Source organism: Oncorhynchus mykiss, chromosome 20 (assembly GCF_057628025.1).
Source record: "Oncorhynchus mykiss isolate SJ-2025 chromosome 20, ASM5762802v1, whole genome shotgun sequence".
In the NCBI taxonomy this organism is placed as follows: Eukaryota; Metazoa; Chordata; class Actinopteri; order Salmoniformes; family Salmonidae; genus Oncorhynchus; species Oncorhynchus mykiss.
In genome coordinates, this window is record NC_143041.1 from 29,959,157 (window position 1) to 29,976,613 (window position 17,457).

General features: G+C 43.9%; 1 pseudogene; it reads right to left on the reverse strand.

The window, feature by feature from the left end:
* Nucleotides 1-6,058: 6,058 nt before the first annotated feature.
* On the reverse strand, nucleotides 6,059-7,555 carry LOC149974559 (zinc finger BED domain-containing protein 4-like; annotated as a pseudogene).
* Nucleotides 7,556-17,457: the final 9,902 nt, after the last annotated feature.

The following is a 17,457-nucleotide window of genomic DNA, read 5'->3' on the forward strand; positions in this document are numbered from 1 at the left end:
AGTGGAGAGGAAGGGAAATAGAGAGGAGTGGAGAGGAAGGTAAGGGAAAGAGAGAGGAGTGGAGAGGAAGGGAAATAGAGAGGAGTGGAGAGGAAGGGAAAGAGAGAGGAGGTTGGAGAGGAAGGGAAATAGAGAGGGGTGGAGAGGAAAGCAAGGGAAAGAGAGAGGAGGTTGGAGAGGAAGGGAAATAGAGAGGGGTGGAAAGGAAAGCAATGGAAAGAGAGAGGAGTGGAGAGGAGGGGAAATAGAGAGGGGTGGAGAGGAAAGCAATGGAAAGAGAGGGGAGATTGGAGAGGAAGGGAAATAGAGAGGGGTGGAAAGGAAAGCAATGGAAAGAGAGAGAGGAGTGGAGGAGAGCGGAGTGGCGACGAAGGTAAATAGAGAGGGGTGGAGAGGAAGGGAATCAAGAAGAGTAGAGAGGAAGGGAAATAGAGAGAGGTGGAGAAGAAGGGACGGAAAATAGAGAGGGGTGGAGAGGAAGGGAAGAGAAAGAGAGAGGGATGAAGAGAAAGAGAGAGGAATGGAGAGGAAGGGAAATAGAGAGAGGTGGAGAAGAAGGGAAGGAAAATAGAGAGGGGTGGAGAGGAAGGGAAGTGGAGGTGTGGAGAGGAAGGGAAGAGAAAGAGAGAGGAAGGGAAGAGAAAGAGAGAGGAATGGAGAGGAAAGGATGAGAAACAGAGAGGAGAGGTGTAGAATGATAAAGAGATGTAAAAGGATTCAGTGCATCTCCACATCAGATCACTAGACTTATTTGCGCCATCAGAGAGCCATCATACATTTAAAACCAGAGACTTTTAGACATTTACTCCATAAGTATTTTAAGTATTTTATTGGGTGATTCATTTTCTATCAAGGTATCTTTACTTTTTCTCAAGTATGACGTTTAAGTACTTTTTCCACCGCTGGTTAAATACCACAATAACAGTAAGCAGCGCTGTGGTACAAGCCTGGACATGATGTTTGCATTATAGTACAGCACATAAGAGCAAATGCAATGGGTACAGATTAGTGTTAACTGCAGGCTTATTAACCCCTACCTGGTCTACATTAGACATGGAGAACCCAACCTGAACATAGACCGTTTAAACACTGTATACCATGTGTCTGTTGAAATGGTTTTTATTGTGCCCTTCAAAGCTGCATAAAAAAAAACTAAGAAAGAGAGAGGGGGAGAGGGAGGGAAGATAAAAAGAGACGGGTGGAGAGGAAGGAAAGGGAACGAGAGAGGAGTGGAAAGGCAGGGAAGAGAAAGAGAGGAATGAGGAGAGGAGGGGAAGACAAAGAGAGAGTGGAGAGGAAGAGAGGATAAGAGAGAGGGGTAGAGAGGAAAGGAGGATAAAGAGAGAGGGGTGGAGAGAAAGAGAGGATAAAGAGAGAGAGGTAGAGAGGAAAGGAGGATAAAGAGAGAGGGGTGGAGAGGAAGAGAGGATAAAGAAAGAGGGGTGGAGAGGAAGAGAGGATAAAGAGAGAGGGGTGGAGAGGAAAGGAGGATAAAGAGAGAGGGGTGGAGAGGAAGAGAGGATAAAGAGAGAGGGGTGGAGAGGAAGAGAGGATAAAGAGAGAGGGGTAGAGAGGAAAGGAGGATAAAGAGAGAGGGGTGGAGAGGAAGAGAGGATAAATAGAGAGGGGTGGAGAGGAAGAGAGGATAAAGAGAGAGAGGGGTAGAGAGGAAAGGAGGATAAAGAGAGAGGGGTGGAGAGGAAGAGAGGATAAAGAGAGAGGGGTGGAGAGGAAGAGAGGATAAAGAGAGAGGGGTGGAGAGGAAGAGAGGATAAAGAGAGAGGGGTAGAGAGGAAAGGAGGATAAAGAGAGAGGGGTGGAGAGGAAGAGAGGATTAAGAGAGAGGGGTAGAGAGGAAGAGAGGATAAAGAGAGAGGAAGAGAGGATTAAGAGAGAGGGGTGGAGAGGAAGAGAGGTTAAGAGAGGGGTGGAGAAGAAAGGAGGATAAAGAGAGAGGGGTGGAGAGGAAGAGAGGATAAAGAGAGAGGGGTGGAGAGGAAGAGAGGATAAAGAGAGAGGGGTAGAGAGGAAAGGAGGATAAAGAGAGAGGGGTGGAGAGGAAGAGAGGATAAATAGAGAGGGGTGGAGAGGAAGAGAGGATAAAGAGAGAGAGGGGTAGAGAGGAAAGGAGGATAAAGAGAGAGGGGTGGAGAGGAAGAGAGGATAAAGAGAGAGGGGTGGAGAGGAAGAGAGGATAAAGAGAGAGGGGTGGAGAGGAAGAGAGGATAAAGAGAGAGGGGTAGAGAGGAAAGGAGGATAAAGAGAGAGGGGTGGAGAGGAAGAGAGGATTAAGAGAGAGGGGTAGAGAGGAAGAGAGGATAAAGAGAGAGGAAGAGAGGATTAAGAGAGAGGGGTGGAGAGGAAGAGAGGATAAGAGAGGGGTGGAGAGGAAAGGAGGATAAAGAGAGAGGGGTGGAGAGGAAGAGAGGATAAAGAGAGAGGGGTGGAGAGGAAGAGAGGATAAAGAGAGAGGGGTGGAGAGGAAAGGAGGATAAAGAGAGAGGGGTGGAGAGGAAGAGAGGATAAAGACAGAGGGGTGGAGAGGAAGAGAGGATTAAGAGAGAGGGGTGGAGAGGAAGAGAGGATAAAGAGAGAGGGGTGGAGAGGAAGAGAGGATAAGAGAGAGGGGTGGAGAGGAAGAGAGGATAAAGAGAGAGGGGTAGAGAGGAAAGGAGGATAAAGGGAGAGGGGTAGAGAGAAGAGGAAGGGAAAGAGAGGAGTGGAAAGGAAGGGAAGATAACGAGAGACAGTTGGCGAGGAAGGAAACGGAAAGAGAGGAGGCTTAACCTGGTCTACGTTAGACATGGAGAAACCAGCTGGTGAAAACATGGCCTGAAAATAGACAAATAGACATAATTATACATTATGTACCATGTGACTGTTGAAATGGTTTTCATTGTGTCCTAAAAAAAGTAAGAAAGAGAGAGGGGTGGAGAGAAAGGGAAGGGAAATAGAGAAGGTGGGTGAGGAAGGGTAGAGAAAGAGAGAGGATCATTAAGACCCCTTGAAGTACACCAAAAATATCTAAACAAATGATTTGATTAAAAAATGTTATGTCACTGCTATAAGTCTACATGGAACAACACATTTCCCCCCCCAAAAATCTAAAGGAAGCTTGTTCCTTACAAACCACTTAATGTAAATGTACATTACATAGGCTGGTCATCTAGGTTTGTACCTGTAGACTTTCTATCACCACAAAGAAAAACAATACACAATAAAGTAGTTATGTACATTGAGACATGAAGTGGTTTATGTTGCTGCAGTGATAAGCTGGTAGTGCATGGTGCTTGCAAAGCTAGGGCTATGGGTTTGATTCCCACGGGGGAGCAGAATGAAAAAGTTTAAAAAATGGATGCACTCAAGTAAGTTCTGCTGCATAAAAGGAATGAATATACAATTTCAGTTTTCACCATGAAATAAATTGCATTTGCTAGTATTTCAAGAAACTGGAAAACTTATATCAAGCAAGTATTTGTATATCCCACAGGTATTATCAGATTAACTGTTTTGTGCAGATAATTATCAGACTCAAGTTACAAGCGCTCCCTCCCCCAAACTACTTCCTGAGGCTGTATGTTTTTCCATGGTAGAAGTGGTCAGAAAGTGCTCAAAGATTACCAATTTTGCATACCCCATCTACCATGAAACATCCATGCACACCCATGTGTGTGTATGTCTGTGGTGTGTGTACACACGTGTGTGTAAGTCTGTGGTGTGTGTACACACGTGTGTGTGTATGTCTGTGGTGTGTGTACACAGGTGTGTGTAAGTCTGTGGTGTGTGCACCCACGTGTGTGTATGTCTGTGGTGTGTGTACCCACGTGTGTAAGTCTGTGGTGTGTGCACCCACGTGTGTGTATGTCTGTGGTGTGTGCACCCACGTGTGTGTATGTCTGTGGTGTGTGTACCCACGTGTGTGTATGTCTGTGGTGTGTGTACACTCGTGTGTGTAAGTCTGTGGTGTGTGCACCCACGTGTGTGTATGTCTGTGGTGTGTGTACCCACGTGTGCTTGTGAAATACGGAGAGAAAGAGGGATACTACTGTTGTTTTGCACCACACCAACTCCATCATCAAGTTTGCTGGCGACATTACAGTGAGTAATGATGAGACAGTCTATAGGGAGCAGATAACTGAACTGGCATTGTGGTGCCAAGACAACCTCTCCTTCAACGTCAGCAAAACAAAGCAGTTGATTGTTGACTTCAGGAAGCTAAGGAGGGGAAATGCTCCGATCCACATCAACGGAACTGCAGTAGAGCGAGTCAGCAGCTTTATGTTCCTCGGCGTCCACATCCCCGTGGACTTGGCATGGATCAACAACACCACCACTCTTGTCAAGAGGGAGCAACAGTGTCTCTACATCCTAAGGCGGCTGAAGAAATTCAGCATGCCACCACGGTTCCTCTCCAAAACTACCGCTGCACCATCCGTCGACAACTGCAAGGACCTGCAGGGTGGTGGTGAAGACGGTCTAGTAGATCACTGGGACCGTGCTCCCACCAATCCAGGACATCTACTCGAAACGGTGCCTGAGGAAGGCCCAGAGTATCATCAAGGACCCCACACACCCCAGCCATGAGCTGTTTACTACTTTACCATGGGGCAGATGGTATTGGAACACGAGGTCTGATACCAACAGGTTCAGACACCGTTTCTATCTACAAGACATCAGACTGCTGAAAACTTGAACTGGACTGACCACCTGCTCTGATTCTCCACACCTTAGCAAACATGCACTCACTCATGCACACCCCCACACAGACATGCTACATACACATCACAACTGCTGCTACCAGACTCTTATTATGATTGCTAAACACTCCCCAAAACATGTGTAAATATTGGACTATAAATTGTGCCTTCCTGTATTATACATATGCTAAAATGTTTATTTTATTATACTGAACAATTTACTTTTGTTCTTATTCTTATCTTTTATTATTTCTTATTGTTGTTGCATTGTCCAGAAGGAACCTTCAAGCAAGCAATTCATTGGACGGTGTATACCATGTGTATCCTGTACCAATAAAACTTAAAACATGAACATTTTAAAGTGAACTCTCCATTGACTAAAAATCTAAATCAAACCAAAAGTTATTAGTCTCATGCTTCGTAAACAACAGGTGTAGACTAACAGAGCCTTACGGGCCTTTCCCAACAATGCAGAAAGATACATGATAGAACAATTATAACACAAGGAATAAATACCCAATGAGTAACAATAACATGGCTATATACACGGGGTACCAGTACCAAGTCGATATGCAGGGGTACAAGGTATGTAGATATGGACAAACAGTGCACACCGGAAAGTAGTCAGCAAAGGTGGACCAAGTCATTGTTTTACAAGTCACAAGTAAGTCTCATATCTTAGCACTCAAGTCCCACGTCAAGACAGGCAAGTCCGAGTCAAGTCTCAAGTCAATACCGACAAGTTCCAAGTCAAGTCTCAAGTCCTAAACTTTGAGTTTCGAGTCCTAAACAAGTCATGATGTGCTCTTCATCAAATGTAACACCAGTTCATATTTTTAACAAGAGTAATAGTTAGCATATTAAATGTACGCAAATCATGAATGCTTTTAAAAATGTGTATATTTATTACTTTCCAAATAAACTTTATATTTCCATGGAAATACATGGGTAGCCATGAGAAAGACATCAATATGACAACAAAAACAAAATATTTTGCTCTCTCTCTCTCTCTCTCTCTCTCTCTCTCTCTCTCTCTCTCTCTCTCTCTCTCCAGGTATACTCTAGACACCTAAAACAATCCTGCCATAAAGTTACAATAATTTATTAAAAGGCACATCAAAACAACTGCTACTGAACTTCAAGTAGACCTACAATTTGAACACTGACCTGAATGTCTGAGAAACAAATACAGATCCCATAACCTGAACATGGACTGTGTGTGTGTGTGTGTGTGTGTGTGTGTGTGTGTGTGTGTGTGTGTGTGTGTGTGTGTGTGTGTGTGTGTGTGTGTGTGTGTGTGTGTGTGTGTGGTGTGTGTAATGCATTAACGGTTTCATTTTTCCTCTTATCTCAGGCCCCTATGATGCATTGCATTTGCAAAAGACCAAATTCGATAAAAGTCTGTCAGTCATTTGTGCACGATGAGGCCACCATGGCTGAAGACAATCTCCACCGGAACACTGGAGGCAGGCACTGCCAAGACCCTGATTGCCACTCGAGACAGTGAAGGAAGAGCCTTCCTGTTCATTGCCCAGAACAAGAGGGCATTTTGCTTCTTACAGTATGCTGCAAACAGCCCTTCTTCTTGTCCAAGTCTATGGTCCTCTCGCTCTTCCTCATCAACAAGAGGCACAGCTTGCTCTGTCCCTGCAGCATCTTGCAGAATCAGTTCTGGCAAAACATGTAAAAGCATAGCAGAACCAAACAGGCTGGTATTAGAGTATTGGTGATGCAGTGGGTTAAACTGAAAAAGTATTATTGTTGCAGTCAATTGGATTAAATGCGATAAAGTTACATTAAACTCAATAATATTTACCTTCCACTCTTTGTGCCACCTCCTCCTTGACCTCCTCCTTGACCAGCACATGGTGCTCCACCCACATCAGAGGAAAGGACGGATCCAAGGCAGCTGCTTTGAGGTATCTGAAAAGGGGGCAGACTGGATCTGAAAAGGGGGCAGTGATTCCATATTGTGTCCTGGCTGTTTTCACATTGATGAAGATTCCAATAAATCTTTTGTTCAGGGATTCCTGGAGACTTCTGACCAGGCCGCTCAGGAAATGGACTTGAGGCTTCTGCTGCTCCAGGTGGTGATTCAGGGACAGGACAGAGGGAACAACAGAACTGATTGTGATCATCTTCTCACCCTGTTCCTAATCTGTTGCTTCTCCAAATTGCTTCAGGATGTCCACCAACTCCTTCAACTTACTCCACTCCCGTACTGTGAACAACAACTCCTTGTGCCCAGCCTTTTCTAGAACATTCCAGAGCTTTAGATGGTCACATTGGATAACTGCCTTCACTTGTCGCAGTGTTGAGTTCCATCTTGTGTTGACAGCAGCAGGGATGCCTCTTTCCCTGAATTCAGCCTCAAACACCTCTTTGAATGTTGTGCTTGTATGCAGTAGTGAGCTGATTTTTGATAACTTTGAAAGAGAAGGAGTCATCACTTTGTTTCTTTCAAGCCATCTCCCACCACCGGCTGGAGAGTGTGGGCAAAACACTGAAAGCGCTGTTTTCTTTGCAATAGCAGCATCCACTGTTTGCTGGTCTTCCAGGGTTAGGTCATTCCAGAGCTCTGGGTCATCAAGGTGTTCTGCATCATGTACTTCATCTTCTTGTTCAATGGGGAAGCACGCCGTGAATGCTTTTCTCATGTTGGCAGCATTGTCACTAATGATATAGTCCAATTTATCTTTGATGCTGTACTCATCACATTTGGCCTCAAATTGCTCACAGATTCTTTCGGCCGTGTGTGGGACTTTGAAGTGGTCACAAGCCAGGAGATTGGACATGAGCTGTATTCTCGCCCCATCTTTCTCCATACAGTGCACAGTGACACCAAGGAACCCCCTCATCTTTCGGTCAGACCAAATGTACACTGTGACTGAAACATGGTCTGTGTTGCTCAACTGAGTTTCAGTTTTGAACGTCTCTCGTAGCGAGGTTCTCTACTTTTGATGTCAATGTTCTGTGACACACTGGGCTGTACTTACTGTCAACCACTGACAGAAAGTGACGAAAACTCTTGTTTTCCACAATAGACAGAGACAAGTTGCAATCGATAACCAGGTCGGACAGTATTGCGTTGTTGATAGCTTTCTGCTGTGGATGATTCATGCTGTACTGCCCTACATGGGTGTCCATGAACTGTGAGATTGGAGACAGTTATGGTTCACTTGTGACACTTTTGTTCATCTGGTATTGTTAAAATCTGTAAGAGGTAAGCATATTAAACTGTAAAAGGGGGAGGAAATAATTGAGTAGCGGCAGTAGCACAGCACCGCGATGGGGCGCAATCGGGCAATGTAGGCTTGTACACAATTTCCCAACCTTAACACAGACACACACACACACCCTCTTTGTGTGTGGTTACAGTAGGCTAACATACAGTGGGGCAAAAAAGTATTTAGTCAGCCACCAATTGTGCAAGTTCTCCCACTTAAAAAGATGACAGAGGCCTGTAATTTTCATCATAGGTACACTTCAACTATGACAGACAAAATGATGAATGAATGAATTTATTTGCAAATTATGGTGGAAAATAAGTATTTGGTCAACAACAAAAGTTTATCTCAATACTTTGTTATATACCCTTTCTTGGCAATGACAGAGGTCAAACGTTTTCTGTAAGTCTTCACAAGGTTTTCACACACTGTTGCTGGTATTTTGGCCCATTCCTCCATGCAGATCTCCTCTAGAGCAGTGATGTTTTGGGGCTGTTGCTGGGCAACACGGACTGTCAACTCCCTCCAAAGATTTTCTATGGGGTTGAGATCTGGAGACTGGCTAGGCCACTCCAGGACCTTGAAATGTTTCTTACGAAGCCACTCCTTCGTTGCCCGGGCGGTGTGTTTGGGATCATTGTCATGCTGAAAGACCCAGCCACATTTCATTTTCAATGCCCTTGCTGATGGAAGGAGGTTTTCACTCAAAATCTCACGATACATGGCCCCATTCATTCTTTCCTTTACACGGATCAGTCGTCCTGGTCCCTTTGCGGAAAACAGCCCCAAAGCATGATGTTTCCACCCCCATGCTTCACAGTAGGTATGGTGTTCTTTGGATGCAACTCAGCATTATTTGTCCTCTAAATACGACGAGTTGAGTTTTTACCAAAAAGTTATATTTTGGTTTCATCTGACCATATGACATTCTCCCAATCTTCTTCTGGATCATCCAAATGCTCTCTAGCAAACTTCAGACGGGCCTGGACATGTACTGGCTTAAGCAGGGCGACACGTCTGGCACTGCAGGATTTGAGTCCCTGGCGGCGTAGTGTGTTACTGATGGTAGGCTTTGTTACTTTGGTCCCAGCTCTCTGCAGGTTATTCACTAGGTCCCCCCGTGTGGTTCTGGGATTTTTGCTCACCGTTCTTGTGATAATTTTGACCCCACGGGGTGAGATCTTGCGTGGAGTCCCAGATCGATTCTCCCACAGTTGATTTCTTCAAACCAAGCTGCTTACCTATTGCAGATTCAATCTTCCCAGCCTGGTGCAGGTCTACAATTTTGTTTCTGGTGTCCTTTGACAGCTCTTTGGTCTTGGCCATAGTGGAGTTTGGAGTGTGACTGTTTGAGGTTGTGGACAGTTGTCTTTTATACTGATAACAAGTTCAAACAGGTGCCATTAATACAGGTAACAAGCAGAGGACAGAGGAGCCTCTTAAAGAAGTTACAGGTCTGTGAGAGACAGAAATCTTGCTTGTTTGTAGGTGACCAAATACTTATTTTCCACCATAATTTGCAAAAAAATTCATAAAAAATCCTACAATGTGATTTTCTGGATTTTTTTCTCATATTCTCTGTCAGAGTTGATGTGTACCTATGATGTAAATTACAGGCCTCTCTCATCTTTTTAAGAGGGAGAACTTGCACAATTGGTGGCTGACAAAATACCTTTTTGCCCCACTGTATGTCCATGGTTTTAGGAAGTAACAGTAACAGTAACATCAGGCAGGATTTAGGCTACCAACTGCCTAGCCAGTTGTAGCTCAATTTTTGGTGCAATCATGTTCCTGCACTGACTGACTGTGTGGAGACTCAATGATTTAACGTTGCGTTAGCCTACATGCTACACTAGCAAAGTTATACAGTGGGGGAAAAAAGTATTTAGTCAGCCACCAATTGTGCAAGTTCTGTAACTTGGAAAGTATATCTGTCAAGTTTCCATCCAATGCGTTGTGAATATGATATGAAAAATGATGAAAGCATTTTTGTTAAGATTGGAATGGGATTTTAGGAGGGTAAAATAATCTATCTGCTATAAACTGTTCATAGTAAGTAGCAATGCCCAAATTAGGTCAGAGAGTGTGTTAGACTGATGGAACAATCCCCCTTTGACAAGAGTGCATAAAAGGCATTGCCAACTAAATTAACATCAGACCAGGAAACGTGTGTCAGTAGCTACATGTTTGAAATGGGACAGAACTTTGAACCTCAACACGAGGTGAAGAAATAAACTCACCTTCGTTTAGACAAGAGAGACGGCGAGCTGCAGCTCATGTCCATCGTGGGCCTGAATCCTGAATAGTCAACACAATGTGTAGGCGAGAAGCTCACCTCCCAGACAATCACTGAGACTGCTCATTAGCTGTCTTGAGTCAGATATCGAGGAAAGTGACTCTAACAGTGACCATCCTACTATGCTTCAAACCATCCCATCCTACTACGAGTCTCAAATCACCGTATTCTCCGACTATCATCTCCAATGGGAATTGTTGATATAGCTGGCTGTCTTCCAGAGTGAACAACAGTGTAAGAGATGGGAAAGGGGTGACCACTTTCAGACAATCAGCGCCATACAGCTTGCCACTGGAAGGACAACAACCTTCCTAAAGAGGACTGGTTCCGACCGGACAAAGGCACCCACACGTAAATAAGTTAATGATTTCTTATTCCAACCGGGCAGCGGTTCGTGTGCAAACTATATGATTAATTTGAGAATAGTTCTGAAATGTATTGGTGATAAGTGTCTTTTTCACTCTCTCTCTCTCCCTCTCCATGTCGTGGTAGGGAAAGCCACCATATTGTAAAAGTCTGCTAGGGACCTTTGTCTCATGTATTAAGTGTGTATGTTATCCTGTTTTCTCATTTTAGTTAGCTAGTAAATAAATAATTAAACCAATTAGTGTTGCACTGAATCATGAGTAAGACTGGGTTCTTTGCAGATGCATGAGGTTACGACTGTTCAGAATGATGGTATGATAAGAGGTAATTATTAATAAGATGACTGTTTATTGATGAAATCGATACAAACCTTGTAGAGTTTAATTCGGGAGATGGTAACTCTTTAATCAACCTCTTCTGTGGTGACCCAAATCCTAATGATTTAATTGTTACACGATTATTTTAATCAGGTAACAATTAAACATAGTTAGTGGATTAAATAAATAACAGTCATCAGATTAATGAAAGTAAAGCCACAACATAACAAAGGGTCTGAATACTTTTTTATTTTTAATACATTTGCAATTCTGGGGTATTGTGTGTAGATTGCCGATGAAAAAAAATGCTGTAATGTAACAAAATGTTAAAAAAGTCTAGTTGTCTGAATACTTTCCAAAGGCACTGTATAGGTAGGGGTAAAGTGACTAGGCAACAGGATATGTAATAATCAGTAGCAGCAGCATATGTGTTGAATCAAAAGAGTTAGTGCAAAGAGGGTCAATGCATATTCCGGGTAGAAATTTGGAAAGCTACTTAGTAGTCGTATGGCTTGTGGGTAGAAACTGTTCAGGGTCCTGTTGAGACCAGACTTGGTGCATCGGTACAGCTTGCTGTGCCGTAGCAGAGAGAAAAGTCTGACTTGGGTGACTGGAATATTTGACCATTTTTAGGGCCTTCCTATGACACAACCTGGTATAGAGGTCCTGGATGGCAGAGAGCTTGGCCCCAGGAATGTACTGGGCCGTACGCACACTACTCTCTGTAGCACATTGCACTGTATAACTTTTTGAGGATCTGAGGGCCCATCTCCTGAGGCGAAGAGGCATTGTCGTGCCTTCTTCACGACTGTGTGGACCATGTTAATTCCTTAGTGATTTGGACACTGAGAAACTTAAGCTCTCGACAAACTCCACTAGAGCTCCTGTAAATGTGGATGTGGGCGTGCTTGGTTCTTCGTTTCCTGTAGTACACGATCAGCTTCTTTGTCTTGCTGATACTGAGGGAGAGGTTATTGTCACTGACCTCCTCTCTATAAGCGGTCTCATCATCGTCGGTGATCAGGCCTACCACAGTCGTGTCGTCAGAAAACGTAATGATGGTGTTGGAGTTGTGCGCGGCCATGCAGTTATGGGTGAACAGTGAATATAGGAGGGGACTAAGAATGCACCCCTAAGGGGCCCCGTGTTGAGGGTCAGCGTGGCGGATGTGTTGTTGCCTACCTCACTACCTGGGTGCGGCCCATCAGCAAGTCCAGGATCCAGTTTCAGAGGGAGGTGTCCTGCTCTTAGTGATGAGCTTGGAGGGCACTATGGTGTTGAACGCTGAGCTGTAGTATATGAACAACATTCTCACATAGGTGTTCCTCTTATCCAGGTGGGAGATGGCAGTGTGGAGTGCAATGGAGATTGCGTGATCTGTGGATCTGTTGGGGCAATATGTAAATTAGAGTGGGTCCAGTGTGTCTGGGATGATGGTGTTGATGTGAGCCATGACCGGCCTTACAAAGCATTTCATGGCTACAGATGTGAGTGCTACAGGGCGATAGTAATTTAGTCGGTTTACCTTGGCGTTCTTGGGCACAGGGACTGTGGTGGTCTCCTTGAAACATGTAGGTATTACAGACTGGGTCAGGGACAGGTGGAAAATGTCAGGAAAGACACCCTCAAGCTGTTCAGCGCATGCTCTGAGTACGTGTCCTGGTAATCTATCTGGCCCCTGGCTTGTAAATGTTTAAAGGTCCTACTCACATCGACTATGAAGAGGGAGATCACACAGTCATCCGGAACTACTGGTGCTCTCATGCATGGTTCAGTGTTGCTTGCCTCGAAGCGAGCATAGAAGAGCTTGAGCATAGAAGGCATTTAGCTCTTCTGGTAGGCTTGTATCACTGGGAAGCTCGCGGAAAGGTTTGCCTTTGTAATCTGTGTTAGTTTGCAAGCCCTGCCACATCCAACGAGCGTCAGAGCTGGTGTAGTAAGATTCGATCCTAGTCCTGATGCTTTGCCTGTTTGATTGCTTGTCGGAGGTCGTAGTGGGATGAGTGTACCGGTCCTTGAAAGCGGCAGCTCTAGCCTTTAGGAATGAGTTTGGGAAACCCTGGGTTAACTAACCCTGGCCTTCTACCTACTCTCCTCCTCACCTCTCCTCTCTCTGCTTTAATTTATTACAGTCCAAGATCAGGATGAACCACCAGAGAGAAGACGAATCAGGACTCAGGACTTCATTCTTTATTATTCTGATTATAACAGTGCTCAGTCTTGTCCCCTTCTTTTCAGGACGTACCCTTGTTTTCAGGCCAGGCCTGGTCTTTTTAAGAAGTTGCCTTCTTATTCATTCATTCCCTGTGTTGACAGGTTGGAGAGCTGAGTTGCCAATCAAACACCCAACCCTGGACCCTTAATTTTTCCCTCTTGCCCTCTGTTTGTTACCAGAATCCGTCACTCTGAGGACAATGGAACAAAAGGGTGCTGGTCTGTTGAAGGGGTGGCGTTGGGTAGAGGGATGTGGAGGGATGGGTGGATGGATGTACTATAGGGAGCTAATGGTGTAACCCCTCCATTCTCTGCCCTCTCAAAGCCCAGCTGAGGGGTTAATGGTGGGTTGAATACCTGGTCCGGACCTTTTTCTGAGGCTGCAGTAAAGGTGGAGATGGGGCTCTCTTTGTGGCCATTGTGTCAAAGTGCAGAGACATACAAAGGGAGATTAAATAAAGCTCTGGGCTTACCTCTATAAGGAGAGACAGGGAATGGTCAGATTTTTCATGTGCACTGGGGTGTGTGTCCTCTATTAGATCCCACTATCGTAAATATTAATTCTGTAAATGACAATATGTGAACTAAGCATTTACCTAATAGTTTTAGGAACAATTAATCATTCCATATTTAGTTACATGTGATTAAGAATACTCAATTCCATTCATTTTCATTAACCCATAAGACTCTAAGCCCTGTCTAAGGCGGGAGAGGGGGGTTCTACAAAGCTATATGGAATTGTGTTAATTGAGAAGGTCAAACCAAGGATCATTTAGCGATTTCATTAAGAATAAACATTTAAAATATATATTAAAAATAATTATTTGATGAAAAAAATGCTTTGGCCTTACTGCTATTAGCCCATCCAAATGCATTGAATAACAGATGCACTACATGGAACAACAGATAGTCCCACCAAATGTATTTTTTTAAGTGTCTGTCCTACAGTTGAAGTCGGGAAGTTGACTTACACCTCAGCCAAATACATTTAAACTCAGTTTTTCACAATTCCTGACATTTAATCATAATAACAATTCTCTGTCTTATGTCAGTTAGGATCACCAGTTAATTTTAAGAATGTGAAATGTCAGAATAAAATTAGAGAGAATGATTTATTTCAGCTTTTATTTCTTTCATCACATTCCCAGTGAGTCTGAAGTTTACATATGCTCAATTAGCATTTGGTAGCATTGCCTTAAAATTGTTTAACTTGGGTCAAATGTTTTGGGAAGCCTTCCACAAGGATCGCACAGTAATTTGGGTGAATTTTTGCCCATTCCTCCTGACAGAGCTTGTGTAACTGAGTCAGGTTTGTAGGCCTCCTTGCTCGCACACGCTTTCTCAGTTCTGCCAACAAATGTTCTATAGGATTGAGATCAGGGCTTTGTGATGGCCACTCCAATACCTTGACTTTGTTGTCTTTAAGCCATTTTGCCACAACTTTGGAAGTATGCTTGTGGTCAATATCCATTCGGAAGACCCATTTGCGACCAAGCTTTAACTTCCTGACTGATGGCTTGAGATATTGCTTCAATATATCCACATAATTTTCATCCTCATGATGCCATCTATATTGTGAAGTGCACCAGTCCCTCCTGCAGCAGAGCACCCGGACAACATGATGCTGCCACCCCCGTAATTCACGGTTGGTATGGTGTTCTTCGGCTTGCAAGCCTTCCCCTTTTTCCCCCAAACATAACGATGCCCATTATGGCCAACCGGTTCTATTTTTGTTTCATCAGACCAGAGGACATTTCTGCAAAAAGTACAATCTTTGTCCCCATGTGCAGTTGCAAACCATAGTCTGGCTTTCCTATGGCGGTTTTGGAGCAGTGGCTTCTTCCTTTCTGAGTGGCCTTTCACGTTATGTCGATATTGGACTCATTTTACTGTGAATATACAGTGGGGAGAACAAGTATTTGATAACCTGCAAAATCGGCAGTGTTTCCTACTTACAAAGCATGTAGAGGTCTGTAATTTTTATCATAGATACACTTAAACTGTGAGATGTTTAAGTAATTCATTTGCACTTTATTGCATGACATAAGTATTTGATACATCAGAAAAGCAGAACTTAATATTTTGTACAGAAACCTTTGTTTGCAATTACAGAGATCATACGTTTCCTGTAGTTCTTGACCAGGTTTGCACACACTGCAGCAGGGATTTTGGCCCACTCCTCCATACAGACCTTCTCCAGATCCTTCAGGTTCCGGGGCTGTCGCTGGGCAATACGGACTTTCAGCTCCCTCCAAAGATGTTCTATTGGGTTCAGGTCTGGAGACTGGCTAGGCCACTCCAGGACCTTGAGATGCTTCTTACGGAGCCACTCCTTAGTTGCCCTAGCTGTGTGTTTCGGGTCGTTGTCATGCTGGAAGACCCAGCCACGACCCATCTTCAATGCTCTTACTGAGGGAAGGAGGTTGTTGGCCAAGATCTCGCGATACATGGCCCCATCCATCCTCCCCTCAATACGGTGCAGTCGTCCTGTCCCCTTTGTAGCTCTCTTCAGGTCATTGACCAGGTCCTGGCGTGTAGTTCTGGGCTGATCCCTCACCTTCCTCATGATCATTGATGCCCCACGAGATGAGATCTTGCATGGAGCCCCAGACTGAGGGTGACTGACCGTCATCTTGAACTTCTTCCAGTTTCTAATAATTGCGCCAACAGTTGTTGCCTTCTCACCAAGCTGCTTGCCTATTGTCCTGTAGCCCATCCCAGCCTTGTGCAGGTCTACAATTTAACCCTGATGTCCTTACACAGCTCTCTGGTCTTGGCCATTGTGGAGAGGTTGGAGTCTGTTTGATTGAGTGTGTGGACAGGTGTCTTTTATGCAGGTAACAAGTTCAAACAGGTACAGTTAATACGGGTAATGAGTGGAGAACAGGAGGGCTTCTTAAAGAAAAAGTAACAGGTCTGTGAGAGCCGGAATTCTTACTGGTTGGTTGGTGATCAAATACTTATGTCATATAATAAAATGCAAATGAATTACTTAAAAATCATACAATGTGATTTTCTGGATTTTTTAGATTCCGTCTCTCACAGTTGAAGTGTACCTATGATAAACATTACAGACCTCTACATGCTTTGTAAGTAGGAAAACCTGCAAAATCGGCAGTGTATCAAATACTTGTTCTCCCCACTGTAGATACTTTTGTACCTGTTTCCTCCATCTTCACAAGATCCTTTGCTGTGGTTCTGGGATTGATTTGCACTTTTCGCACAAAAGTACGCTCATCTCTAGGAGAACGAACGCGTCTCCTTCCTGAGCAGTATGACGGCTGGGTGGTCCCATGGTGTTTATACTTGTGTACTATTGTTTGTACAGATAAACGTGGTACCTTCAGGTGTTTGGAAATTGCTCCCAAGGATGAACCAGACTTGTGGAGGTCTACAATTTTTTTCTGAGGTCCTGGCTGATTTCTTTTGATTTTCACATGATGTCAAGCAAAGAGGCACTGAGTTTGAAGGTAGGCCTTGATATACATCCACAGGTACACCTCCAATTGACTCGAATTATGTTAATTAGCCAATCAGAAGCTTCTAAAGCCATGACATCATTTTCTGGAATTTTCCAAGCTGTTTATAAGCACAGTCAACTTAATGTATGCAAACTTCTGACCCACTGGAATTGTGATACAGTGAATTATAAGTGAAATAATCTGTCTGTAAACAATTGTTTGAAAATGTACTTGTGTCATGCACAAAGTAGATGTCCTAACCGACTTGCCAAAACTATAGTTTGTTAACAAGAAATTTGTGGAGTGGTTGAAAAACGAGTTTTAATGACTCCAACCTAAATGTATGCAAACTTCCGACTTCAACTGTATATCTGAGAGCCCAGCTGAAGGGTTAATGGTGGGTTGAGTGCCTGGTCTGGCCCTTTTTCTTAGGCTGCAGTAAATGTGGAGATGGGGCTCTCTTTGTTGCCATTGTTTCAAAGTGCAGAGACATACGAATGGAGATTATTAGGAGAGACAGGGAATGTTCACGTTTTTCATGTGCACTGGGGTGTGTGTCTGTGGGGCGGGTATGAATAGGATTTGACACATTACAATGCTAGGACCCGAGGAGACATGTTGGACATTTACAGTAAATCAAGGTTCTTCATCATTCTCCATAAGTCCTCTAATGGATCCCACCATCGTAGAAATGAATTCTTAAATTACAATATGTGAAGTAAGCATAGGCCGAATAGTTTTACTAATAATGAATAATTCCATTTTAAGTTACATGTGATTAAGAATCCATAATTCCATTAATTTGCATTCCCAATTTAACTCGACATTAATATCACCCTCGGATTACATCGTTTTAATGAAGTAAACACTGGTAGGAAT